The sequence below is a fragment of the Rhinolophus ferrumequinum genome, chromosome 6 (genome assembly GCF_004115265.2).
Source record: "Rhinolophus ferrumequinum isolate MPI-CBG mRhiFer1 chromosome 6, mRhiFer1_v1.p, whole genome shotgun sequence".
NCBI classification, from domain to species: Eukaryota; Metazoa; Chordata; class Mammalia; order Chiroptera; family Rhinolophidae; genus Rhinolophus; species Rhinolophus ferrumequinum.
This window is the reverse complement of record NC_046289.1, coordinates 94,615,894-94,626,509: the sequence shown is the minus strand read 5'-3', so window position 1 is coordinate 94,626,509 and position 10,616 is coordinate 94,615,894. Positions and strand designations below refer to the sequence as shown.

The 10,616-nt window shown below is 39.0% G+C and overlaps 1 pseudogene; it reads right to left on the bottom strand.

Moving 5' to 3' along the window:
• Positions 1–2,168: 2,168 nt before the first annotated feature.
• On the bottom strand, positions 2,169–2,831 carry LOC117023227 (lysosomal-associated transmembrane protein 4B-like; annotated as a pseudogene).
• Positions 2,832–10,616: the final 7,785 nt, after the last annotated feature.

Below are 10,616 nucleotides of genomic sequence, written 5' to 3'. Positions count from 1 at the left end.
CCCAGCACCATTTATTGAAGAGGCTTTCTTTTTTCCATTGTATGTTTTTGGCTTCTTTGTGGAAAATTATTTGTCCATATACATGAGGGTTTATTATTGGGCTCTCAGTTCTATGTGCCTGTTTTTCTGCTGATACTGTATTGTTTTGATTATTGTAGCTTTGTGGTATAATTTGAAGTCAGGGAGTGTGATACCTCCCACTTTGTACTTTTTTCTTGGGACTGCTTTGTCTATTCCAGTTTTTCTGTGGTTCCATACAAATCATGGTTTTTTGTTCTATTTCTTTGAAAAATGCCATTGGGATTTTGATGGGAATTGCTTTGGGTAATATGGCCATTTTAATTATCTTGATTATTCCAGTGTATGAACATGTGATATCTTTCCATTTCTTCTTTAATTTCTTTTAATAATGTCTTATAGTTTTCAGTGTATAGGTCCTTTACATCTTTTGTTAAGTTTATTCCTGGATATTTTATTCTTTGTGTTGCAATTGAAAATGGATTTTTTTCATATCTTTTTTTGATATTTCGTTGTTAGTATATAGGAATGCAATGAATTTTTCTACATTGATTTTTGTATCCTGCAACTTTCCTGTATTTGTTTATTGTTTCTATTAGCTTTTTGGTGGAGTCTTTAGGGTTTTTTATGTGTAGAATCACGTCACCTGCAAAAAGTGACAATTTCACTTACTCATTCCCCATTTGGGTGCCTTTTATTTCATTCTCTTGTCTGATTGTTCTGGCTAGGACTTCCAGTATTGTGTTGAATAACAGTGGTGAGATTGGGCATCGTTGTCCTGTTCCTGAGGAAAAGCTTTTAGTTTTTCACCGTTTAGTATAATATTAGCTGAGGGCTTGTTATACATGACCTTTATTATGTTGAGGTACATTCTTTCTATACCCAGTCCATTGAGTGTCTTGATCATACATGGATGTTGTATCTTGTCAAATGCTTTTTCTGCATCTATTAATATGATCATATAATTTTGATTTTTCACTTATTTATTTTTTTGGGTGTGGGCAAATCTCATTTTAATCGTAAAAGCCTATTTTACAGCACATTCAATAATGAAAAAAAGCAGAGCTGTGACTCTTCTACATGTGAATACATAAAAGTCCCTTGAAATTCAGGTAGTCAAGATAAGGGCATTTCACAAGGAAAGAACTGCTCTGCATCTTTCTGAAGACTGTTTTACACTAATTTGAAAAGACAACTAGGCATACTTGAACTTCAAAATAGTAAGATGTGCCTTTCAGGGACAGAAGAAAAAAAATCTGTTTTTAAAAAATACTGTTAGCTAAATACATATCAGCAATGTCAATTGACAAAGTGAGATGATGTCCTCCTTGAATCAGGCTAGAGTGGAACTCTTAGTAAAAGGGGGCCCTGGGCAGGGATGGGAAACCAGGAGAAAGGGAGCAGCAGACACCACGCAGTGCTAAACAAATGACTTCCATTCCTCTAACGTGGATGGAACACCACTCCATGACTTCAGAGGCAGGGGTACAAGAACAGCTGTGGGTAGTGACTGCTCTCTCACTGCTGGGGATTGTTGAAGGGTCTCAATTTAGCCCATGGACAAAATCCTTGACTAGCAAATTCAAATTGTTACTGAATTTAAGTCATAAGGAATCTATAGGAAATTCCTGTTTTATTTATACATGCATATGTACTCCTACTTACCTAATTAGAGCAATGATTGCACAAGTAACATTCTGTTCTCATATGGTTTCTTCTACACAGTGGAATAGCTTAAGAAAAGTATTGTCTAATTTTGATTTCATTTTATACTTTCAAAAGAGACAGAGGGAACAGAAAGGAGAAAAATGGGACTAATTCTCCACCTTTGGGGCCTAGCAGGTACAAAACCAGACTTCTCTGACTCAAGGTTTATCCAGGGAAGTGTCAGGCCCCACGGAAGTCTAAGGAAGACTGGGTAAGCTCCTTGCACCCACCCCTACAGAAAGAACTTTACAGTTGTAATCTATCAGTGTTCTAGCTAAAATATATGTTTAAAACTACAGAGGGTTTCAACTGAACATTTAAAATTTTAACTCTAGCATTTCAGCAATAAACACACTCAGAGAGCTCCTCTCAGAAGTGAAATTAAGAGACGATTTTTCTGATATCTGAAAAGTGAAGCTCAGGCTCTCAGCTCCACGCCACTTTCAGGCTTTGGCAGACACATAAGGTGGTGGCGGCTCCCTGGCAGTACCGTTCACAGTGACATCATCATACGAGAGTAACAGGGCCATAGCGTCATTGCTGGTAACATAAAACAGGATGTTGGAGGAGTTCCTACCATTGATGTATCGGTAGCAGTTCCAACACAGCTAATCAAGGAACCCTTAAAAATTAAGATAATGCTGATAAACAGAAGAATGATAAGGATTAAACAGGTAGGATTCACTAACATGATATTATCTCTGTAGGGAAAATTAGAAGGCAGCTATCGCATGTATTTCTGAATGGAATTTTGATGAACAAGCACAGTGACTGCAACCAAAGTGTTTGGGGCAAAATCAAAGATCTGGTCACAGAAGAATGGGATGATCCCAGCAGGGTGTGCTTGTATGCTCCATAAGTAGCCATTGAGCATATCAGTATCATGAGAAGAGAAATTACAATAGCAATGCACATGTTGGCATCATCCATGAACTCAAAGTTACCTCCTAGTTCGGAACTTGAATAGCGATACTGTCAGGATCAGCCAGGGTGCTCAAGAGAATCAACAGTACCAGGGCACTGGTGAGCATGTACCAGACGCCGAGAAGGACGGTGCTGGTCCGAACATGGCAGCACAGGTGGCAGCTGTTGGAGTAGAATCGCATCCAGGCGTGACCATCTTCGTCTCTCTGGCAGCGTTGCCAGGGCACAATCACACGTTCAAGTTTGCAGGAACCTCAGCTGCACCATTCAGGTCCACCTCTGGGCTGCTGCCAGCTTCTCTGCCGCTCCCCATCTGCATGGCTCATGCTTGCTCACCTGCTCACCGTCTGGCCTTTGTTCTGCCTATCCTTTATTTTGTTTATGTGGTGGTTCATATCAATCGATTTGCATATGTAGAACCATCCTTGTGCCCCTAGAATGAACCCCACTCGATTATGATGTATTATTTTTTTAATGTATTGTTGTATTCAATTTGCTTGTACTTTGTTCAGAATTTTTGCATCTGTTTTTATCAGAGATATTGGTCTGTAATTTTTGTGTGTGTTGTCTTTCCCAGGTTATGGTATCAGGGTAATGTTGGCCTCATAAAATGAGTTAGGAAGTATTGCTTCTTCGTCAGTTTTTTGGAAGAATTTGAGAGATCTTTGAATGTTTCATAGAATTCACTAGTGAAGCCATCTGGTCTTGGACTTGTACTTTTTGGGAGCTTTTGATGACTATTTCAAATTCCTTACTGTTGATTGGTTTATTTAGATTTTCTAATTCATCGTGATTCAGTCTAGGAAGGTTATATATTTCTTAGAATTTGTCCATTTCTTCTAGGTTATTTAACTTGGTGGCGTATGGCTTTTCATAGTATTCTTTTTTTTTTAAGTTAAAGTTTATTGGGGTGACAATGGTTAGTAAATTTACATAGATTTCAGGTGTAATGCATTATCTATATCTCACATAGTGTGTTCACCATCCAGAGTCAGTTCTCTTTCCATCACCGTATATTAGACCCCATTTACCCTCTTCTAGAGACTCCCTCCCCCCTTACCCTCTGGTAACCTCTAAACTATTGTCTATGTCTATGAGTTTTTGTTCCTTCATTTGTTTGTCTTGTTGTTTTCAGTTTTATATATCACATATCAGTGAATCATATGGTTCTCTACTTTTTCTGTCTGACTTGTTTCACTTAGCATTATAATCTAGCTTTTCATAGTATTCTTGTATTTCTGTGGTGTCCATTGTAACTTCTCTTTCATTTCTGATTTTGTTTATTGGAGTCTTTTTTTCTTAATGAGTCTAGCCAGAGGTTTGTCAATTTTTTTTTCCCCCTTCTTCCGCCACCGCCTCCCACTCCAGTTCAAGCCGTTGTTTCTCAGTCTGGTTGTGTAGGACACAGCTCCCTGGCCCATGCTGGTGTTATGAGCCTTGCGCTCCCCCCGGGCTGAGGCAGTTGGTCGCCAGTTGTTGGTAGGCCACTCACAGCAGCTCACGGCAGCTCTTGCCGGCTGCGGCTGCTCACGATGGCTGCAGGCCACTCACTGGCCACCGGCCGCTCCTGGCAGCATATGGTAGTCCACAGCAGCACTCAGCAGCCCACGGCAGCACACAGCAGCCCTCGATGGTTGCTGGTCACTCATGCTGGCTGCTGGCCACTCACTCTGGTCACCAGCAGCACACAGCAGCATGTGGCAGCTCACACCAACCTCTGGCCAGCTCCAGGGAGAGCTGTTGTTCACAATCTTAGCTGTAGAGGGTACAGCTCACTGGCCCATGTAGAAATTGAACTGGCGACCTCAGTGTTAGGAGCTCAGCGCTTCAACCACCTGAGCCACCGGGCTGGCCCCAGGTTTGTCAATTTTATCTATCATTTCAAAGAACAAACTCTTTGAACCATTAATTAATTAATGGTCTTTTTGTTCTCTATTTTGTTTAATACTGCTCTATTTTTTTTTTTTTAATTTCCTTCCTTCTACTGACTTTGGGCTTTGTTTGTTCTTTCTCTAGTTCTTTAAGGTGAAATGTTAGGTTATTTACTTGAGATTTTTGTGTTTTTTGAGCTATGCCTGTAATGATAAACTTCCCTCTAAATACTGCTTTTGCTGTAGCCCCCCAATTTGGCTATTTTGTATTATCATGCTCATGTGACTCTATGGATCTTCTTTTATTTCTTCTTTGATCCAGTCATCATTTAACAGCATGCTGTTTAATCTCCACATATTTGTGCTTTTTCCTGCTTTTTTTTTGCAGTTGATTTCCAATTTCAAAAAGTATTATGGTCGCAGAATATGCTTGGCATAATTTCAATTTTCTCAAATTTGTTGAGGCTAGTTTTGTGTCCCAACATATGGTCTATCCTTGAGAATATTTCATGTGCGCTAAAGAAGAATGTATATTCTGGTGCTTTGGGATGAAAACCTGTAAAGATCGATTATGTCCATTTGGTCTAATGTGTCATTTAAGGTGGATATTTCCTTATTGATTTTCTGTTTTGATTACCTATAGCTGTCAATGGGGTATTTAGGTCTCCGACTATAATTGTGTTTTTGTCAGTTTCTCCCTTTATTTCTTTTAGTAGTTGCTTTATATGTTTTGGTGCTCACAGGTTGGTATTGATAAGTTATGTATATATTGATAAGTGTTATGTCTTCTTGATGTATTGTCCCCTTTATCATTATGAAGTGTCCATCTTTGTTTCTTGTTACCTTTTTTATTTTGAAATCAATTTTGTCAGATATCAGCATGGCTATACCCGCTGTTCTCTGGATGCTATTTGCTTGGAGTATCATTTTCCACCCCTTCTGAATCTATGTTTTTCCGTGTAGCTTAGATGTGTCTCCTGAAGGCAGCATGCAGTGGGTTTTGTATTTTGATACAACCTGCTTCTCTGTGCCTTTTAATTGGTGAGTTCAGTCCACTTACATTAATAGTGATTATTGATATAAGATTTCCTATAGCCATTTTATCTTTTGTTTTCTGGTAGCTCTATGTCTTCATTATTTCTTTTCCTTGTGTTTCTGTGTGTTGTTTTAGTTTGGTGGTATTCTATGATTTTTTCCCTCTGCTTTTTCTTTTTTTATGTTATGTGTCTCAGTTCTAGATTTTTTTTTGTGGTTACTGTTAGGTTTTTGCAAAACAAACTTTCATATATACAATAATACTTTTTCTTCTGATTGCATTTTATCTCCATTAACCTGTACAAATTCAATCCTTTACCCCTTCCTTCCCTTTTATGTTTTTGTTGTTACAAATTACCCATTTTTATGCTGTGAGTTCATTTCCAAATTGTAATAGCTATTGTCTTCTTTTTCAATTTTTCAATTACAGTTGACATTCGATATTTTATGTTTAGTTTCAAGTCTTCTTTTTAAAAAACATTTTTCCCTCCTTTATCTTTTATGTTGTATTTAAGTGTTTGATACTCTATTCTGAACAAGTTTTGCAATTTCATGTATTTGTCTGTTAGTTATAGTTTTGTATCTTTTTGTTGCAGGTAGAAGAACACCCTTTGGTATTTCCTATAATGCAGCTCTTGTGGTGGTAAATTCCCTCAGCTTCTTTATGTCAGGAAAAGTCTTTATTTCTCCATCATTCCTAAAGGATATATTGCTGGATATATTATTCTTGGCTGGTGATTTCTCTCTTTCAATAATTTGAATATTTGATTCCCCTCTCTCCTAGCTTGTAGGGTTTCTGCCAAAAAAATCTGATGATAATGTAATAGGATTGCCTTTACTGCCTTCTTTTCCCTGGCTGCCTTGAGAATTCTTTCTTTGTCATTAATTATTGACAATTTTATTACAATGTGCCTTGGAGAAGGCCTTTTTGCCCTGAGATAATTAGGTGTTCCATTAGCTTCTTGTATCTGAGGATTCAATTCTTTCTAAAGGTTTGGGAAATTTTCATCAATTATTTGTTTGACTAGGCTCTCTGTTCCCTTCTGCTGCTTTCTGCGTTTTGGTATACCCATTAATCTTATATTGCTCTTTCTAATGGAGCCATAGAATTCTCATAGAATTCTTTCTTTTTTTCTTTTCTTTTCTTTGTTTTACTCTCGATTCTCTCTTTTTGTCCACCTGAATCATTTCTAGATTTCTATCTTCTATGTCACTAGTTCTTTCCTCCATCCGGTCTGTTCTGTTTCCTAAGCTTGCTAGTTCATTCTTCATTTCTTTTATTGAGATCTTCAGCTCCAGAGTTTCTGTTTGGTTCTTTTTTAATAGTTTCAGTCTCTTTGGTGAAGTACTCCTTTTGTTTGTTTATTTCTGAGTTCATTAAATTGCCTTTCTAAGATTTCTTGTATCTTGTTGAATTTTTTCCAGAATTACAACTTCAAGTTCTCACATATTTCCATGTACTTAAGTTTATTTTCTGGAGATCTTTCATTTTCTTTCTGAATTCCCTTGTTGTCTTGGTTATTCATTGTGCTTAATGGATTATTTCTCTGGGCATTTGTAGAAATAAAACTGCCTTTTTGAAGAATTTAGTTGATAAGTAGAGGTCTTTCTTTTGCTTTCCAGTAGGTGGCGCAGAAGCACAGGTTTTTTATTTTCTGTTACCTACACCACTGGGGCTTCTGGGATCTCTATGGGGTGGTGCCACCTCCTCAGTAGAAAATCCTCCATATTCCCCAGGAGGTGGGTATCCTCTCCATGACCTGGTTGCCTTCCTTTCAGGGCAGCACCCCATAGATTGGAAGGGGCATTCTATGTATCTAACTGTGTGCTGGGGTGCTGCCCCTTTGTAGCCAGAAGCTGCCTTCAGGGCTGCTGCAAGTTGACTCAGCTACTCCAACCGAGTAGGCTGTGCTGCAATATGTGGAGGATGAGTGGGCTAGGGATGGGGCAGTGAATTTGTCTGGCCAAGGTTCTGCTTTTCCTCGTGGGCTTAGCTACAATGAGCAGAGACCCTTAGGCTGGAAAGTTTTTTTTCCTCAGCCCATTCCTGATCTGCTGAGAGAAGATCTTGCTGCCAGGTAGGCCTCAGGTGGGTGGAGTGGGTGTTTTCCCTGTCTGTGGAATCCTTTGTTCAATGCTGGTGGCCTTTGGAGCACTATGATTTTTTCTTTCTTTTGGCCATTTCTCTGCCTCTGACCTGGGGCCCAACCACAATGTGTGCCAGCCACCCAGGTCCAATTGCTACCGCTTCTCCTCAGGTCTAGTTTGTCCAGTGGGGACTGCATCCCAGCTTTTCATTTCCATGGCGTCCAGTGGGGCTAGGATGAGCACCGGGCTGTGCGTGGCTTCTCTCTGTGCTTCTCTCTCTCAGTCCTGACTCTGCTGTTTGCTCAGATCCACCCACCTCCAGATGTCTCTGCCCACAGATGTATTTGTGTGTTGAGCAGGGGATCCTTAGTTGAATTACAGCTGTCCAACTTGTTGTAAGTTCAAGGGGAGAGACTTGGAGGTCCTCTCCCGCTGCCATGCTGCCGACTTCACTCTATTTGCAATATTTGTGGCTAAATGATATTACTTCTCTCTGTAGTTTCGTTGGAAGCCATCAAGAATAAAAGTTACTGCAAAGCTATTTTCATTAAGTAGAGAATAACATAAAGTCATGTTAATTAATTTTATGCCCATTTAGTTCCATTTCCAACTTGGCCTTTTCATTTGAACATACATATGCGTAGGTATTTATGTATGAAGTGCATATGAGTGTGCGTAATTAGGTTTGTCAAATTATGTTAATAGCTTAAAGTCTCTTCCAGGCATAATGCTTAAAAAATGAAAACAATTAATTAAAAAGTAGAATTGTTTTTACTACCCTGTTTCCCCGAAAATAAGACCAAACTGGACAATCAGCTCTAATGTGTCTTTTGGAGCAAAAATTAATATAAGACTCAGTATTATAATATTATATTATATTATATTATATTATATTATATTATATTATATTATAGCAAAAATTAATATAAGACCCAGTATTATATTATTATATTATATTATATTATATTATATTATATTATATTATATTATATTATACCTGGTCTTATATTATAGTCAAATAAGACCAGATCTTATATTAATTTTTGCTCCAAAAGACACATTAGAGCTGATTGTCCGGCTAGGTCTTATTTTTAGGGAAACACGGTATTACCATTAGAGGAGATATTTTAAAACCCAGAATGGCTGGAGGTATTTTGAAGATTCATGCATGCATGTCTGAAACACTGCTCTGGGTCTTTATGTGACAGAAGTTGATTTAGTGTTTCAAAATGATTGCGTTGGGATTTAGGGATTTATTTTTATCCTTGGTATAGAGTTCCGTTATTTTTCAGGACAGAAGTCCTGAGGTAGTCACTCTTTTTGTAAGGTATTGCACCATCTTACATGGATTAATGTAAAATTGACTCACTAGATTTGGATGCCAACTCCATGGGGAAGGAATGTGGGGGATGTTGCAGTTTCAAAACTGGGCCCCAGGGCAAAGACTCAGGACTTGGAGAGAAAGATTTAACAAAGCTCTCTGGCCAAAGAAACACTTTAACAATCCCAGAGACATCTGGCCCATTATTTTCGGGATGTTCTTACGTCTGATCAGTTACAGAAGCAGAACGGTGCTTTCTGAAAATGAGGCTGTTCTCTGAGTGTTTATCAGGGGACAGTCCTGCTCAGACAAAAGCCTGAAACATCCTACTTCTCCAGGTTCATCTCCTGCCATTCCTCTCAGTGACCCCTGATCTCCAGCTAAGTTGACCAACTTGCTCTTCCCTAAACAAAACCACTATACACTCTCATGTTCCTTCCTTCTCACATTCCTTGATGAGTTCAGCTGATCAAATTCCACTTACCCTTCAATGGATGCCCTGGCATTATTCTGTGCAGGAATTCTGTGCTGGTTGCTTCTCTGTCCCAGAGGGAGTGAGATGTCCACCCACAGTTTGCGAACACCCTCGCGCTTCACTCCTCTCACATGGATTTTGATTTGGGGTTATTGTCTCTTCTGCTACTAGACTGGGCACTGAGCCATATTCATGGTTATATCCCCAGCCTGGCCCAGGCTTGATGAGTGTTTGTTCAGATGACTAGTACATGTCATGCTCAACTTAGATCTGTGCTCTTTCTAGAGCATTTTTCTTTATGATAAGCTGCATGGGGCAGTGGTTTGTGTGCATGGACTATGAAGCCAGTCTGCTAGTGGAAATCATGCATTTACTGCTTACTGGGTGTGTGACTTTTCTCAGCCTCGTTTTCCTCATCTGTAAAATGGGGGTAATAATAGTACTTACTTCATAGAGTTGTTATGAGGATTAAATGAGTTAATATTTGTAAAGTCCTTGAAACAGTGTTTGACCTACGCTGAAGGTGTATTTTAAATAAATACAATAATTTTGGGAACTCTGAATCAGCACAATAAATAGAAGGTTGTAACTATGTGTCCAGTCCCATAGTTACAGAGAATGACCTTTGCTGGTAGATACCATGCAGATTTATATCCTACATGAAGATGGTTAGAGACCGCTCCAGAATAGATCTACTTGTGGGAGTGAAACTTTATTATCAACTGAAAAACACCATAGACCTTCATTCAGCTCAAGAAAATAAAACATAATTTGAAAACCCTCTTCACCTATTTTTTGAACCTTTAAAATGCGCAGCTTTCGTTTGATCGTATCAGTACCCAGTTTAACACTTGAATTGCTTTTGGATGGTTCCATTTTTCCCAAGCATCTCTGCTGACTTTTGGCAATTTACCTCCTGTGCCTTCTGGCTCTTTGCTGTACTGCAGCTGTCTGCCAGACACCATCCCAATTCCATTGATCCCCAAAGTAGCCCCTCTCAAGGCTCTATGTGTCATGGCGTGGTTACTTGGCAGTGCAGCACAGCAAGCAGCTTAAAATAAAACATGACACATTGTTTTGAATGGTCCTATGTCTATTCCCACCTCTGATATTTTTCTTGTTCATCATTTGAACTTGGATGGCAGGTTCCTGTGATGACTCTGGGTCTTTCTTTGTC